Source organism: Belonocnema kinseyi, chromosome 1, assembly GCF_010883055.1.
Source record: "Belonocnema kinseyi isolate 2016_QV_RU_SX_M_011 chromosome 1, B_treatae_v1, whole genome shotgun sequence".
Lineage (NCBI taxonomy): Eukaryota > Metazoa > Arthropoda > Insecta > Hymenoptera > Cynipidae > Belonocnema > Belonocnema kinseyi.
Window position 1 is genome coordinate 140,431,816 of NC_046657.1, and position 3,009 is coordinate 140,434,824.

The window sequence follows — 3,009 nt, forward strand, 5'->3', positions numbered from 1 at the left end:
AAGTGTGCGGGGAGGTCCGTTAGTATGTTCGCTATTATTTCCCAGATTTTGAAGACAAAATATTTCTTATCCTAGGAAAAAAACCGGGGGAATCTAACACTGAAAAAATCGATACTAATTCCTAAGCGCGATGCAAATTAATCACATTTTGCTAACTAACCTTGTTTGCAGGCAATTAAAAAAGTTTATTTCATAAATAACTTCCAAATTATCGGAAAGGCAGAGATGAAAAACGACGTAATCTCAAAATAATGCACATGCATACAATTTGTTTTGTTATTATCCCTCAAAAAAAGAGTCTGCGGACGTCCGTTATGATATATAATAGCATCTCCGAATTCAGTTTTTAAACATTTTCATTTTTGTGGAGAAAAAAGCTGGGGGCACAGGACCGTTTGACCACACGACGAAGTATGACATGCCCTTAATCAAAACAAAAAAATGAAAATTTTCAAAAACTGGATTCGGAGATGCTATAAAATATCATAACGGACGTCCCCGGACTTTTTTTTGAGGGATAATAACAAAAAATTTATTGTGCTAAATAAAAATTTTATGCATATGTACTATTTTGAGGTTACGTCGTTTTTCATCTCTGCCTTTCCGATAATCTGAAAATTATTTAGGAAATAAACTTTTTTGATTGCCTGCAAAAAGGGTTAGTTCCGGGAGATTAGTTACTATGTTTATTTGTAAGTCCAAAGTTTTCGGCCAAAAATATTGTGTAGTTTGGAAGTAACGCACAGGAGAATTGTAACATACACAACCTCCAAATGTACACACGTTGTTAGCAATATCAAAAAATTTTTTGAAAAAAATACAAATAAAGTGTGCGGGGACGTCCGTTAGCATTTTCACTATCATTTCCCAAATTTTTAAGACAAAATATTGATTACTCTAGAAAAAAAGCCGTCGGAACCTAAAACTGGTAAAATCGATACTAATTCCTAAGCGCTATGCAAATTAATCAGATTTTGCTAAATTAAAACTTTTTTGAATTAAACAAAAAAAAAGTGTGTGGGGACGTCCGTTAGCGTGGTCGCTATCATGTTCCAAATTTTGAAGACAAAATATTGATTATTAAAGAAAAAAAGCCGTCGGAACCTAAAACTGGTAAAATCGACAATTTTCTAAGTATCTCATGCCCTTAAGCCATGTATTTTACGCGGAAAACAGGTAAAATACCTAGTATGTTACGTGCCAAGATGGCGGACCTGTAGTACTGTTGCGTAACCTCACTTTTTTGAATTTCTAGTACGAGCATTCGTAGGATTTCTTTTTCCAATGCCAATATTTTTAACTCAAAAATAATAATGTCAACTGAACTGAAATAGAGAAAACGCAAAAACACTTCGGGCTGCCATAAATTCCATGAGATGAGATTAGTTTCAAACTTATATAAGTAAATAAAAATAATCAAAATCATCTAAATGGAGCGCAATGTTTGATTTTGCAACATAATATTTAAGAATGTTGATTGTAAACATCTTCTGGGACACAGGTGTCTAAACAATTTTGAAATATTTTTACATTTGTTCATTTAAATATTTGTAATTAATATATATTTTAATATATTTTTTAGGAATACCGGTGAATTATTGAAACCTAAAAAGCTTTCGTAAATTGCAATTATTTTTCAAATTTATTGCTATGTTTTTGTTATTATAATCATCATTATTATAAAATATTGATTAATTTAATATTGAATAGCTTAAAAACTGTTCATATGTTTTTATATTCACTTTGGAAAAAATTGTACTTAATAAAATATACATTGACAAACCAACTTAATTATAATAGTTAAACTTATGTACCTATGTGATTTTTAAAAATACATTTGATTTATTTCAAGGAAAGTTTGCAATGAGCAGCAAGTTTCAGAGGTTATAGTTGTGGAGGGAAACGAGAACCGTAAAACGTAAAGTCCCATATACGCGTAATATACATCGTGTAAGAAACTAGGCATGTAAAATACCTAGTAAAAAACTTTAAAAACTACGTCAACTACCTGGGGTATTCTACTTACCCATCCCTCCGGCTAGGCCGAGATAGGGTTTGTCAGTTATGCGCAACTCGAGTATTTTCTACGTGTACTACGCTTTTGGCTTAATATACATCGAAAACAACTCCTGTAAGGTACGTTTTTAAGACCGTCGACTTGCAAAATCAGGATCATCAGTGTTGACAAGCACATAAACTCATTTTTGAAATATAATAATCATTAAGAATTCTATAAAATGCGTGATAGCAATTAAAAATAATAATTATACCTCGGCTGGGAAGAAATACCCAACATCATAATGGAATTATATGGAAGCATTTCTTTCTCGCGCGGAAGAAAGGACAGAAAACTCATTATAACCTAATTATAATTATAGCTAATTATAACCTCAAAACTGCTTTAACATTTATTCAACTTCAAAGAATTTTTAAATATGGTTATTTATTACGTGATTCACGAGACGAAAAATTTAAAATAAATAATATAATACGAATGGATAAACATAAAACTCTTTAAAATTATCTAGAAATCTATATTCTGCATTATTGTGACTTATACTATCACAAATGATGCACAACGCAGCATTTTTTCCTTTCTCGACTTTTATGAATTTGTAGGACAATTGGTCCCAAAGTTTTCCTTTAGACCCCCTCCATACATTTTTTGACTATTACTGTAGGTATTTTTCTATGTTGACGGGTGCGCACTAAAAGTTTTTATTTAAACGTAAGATACGTCAAAACGTGTAGAAAACTCAAGGTACGTGGTAATATATGCGTAGAAAACCACGTATAATACGTTGAGTATTATGCGTTACCAACCCTTGACGGAGCAGCGCGCATCAGAACATATATCACGTCAAAACGTAGAAAATACTAAAGTTACGTCTAACTGACCAACCCTGACCCCAGGAGACCGGATTCCAGAGATGGGTTGTGACATGTAACTTGGGGTTTTCTACGTATAATACAAAAACGACGTAATATACGTAAAAAATTGTAGAAAAC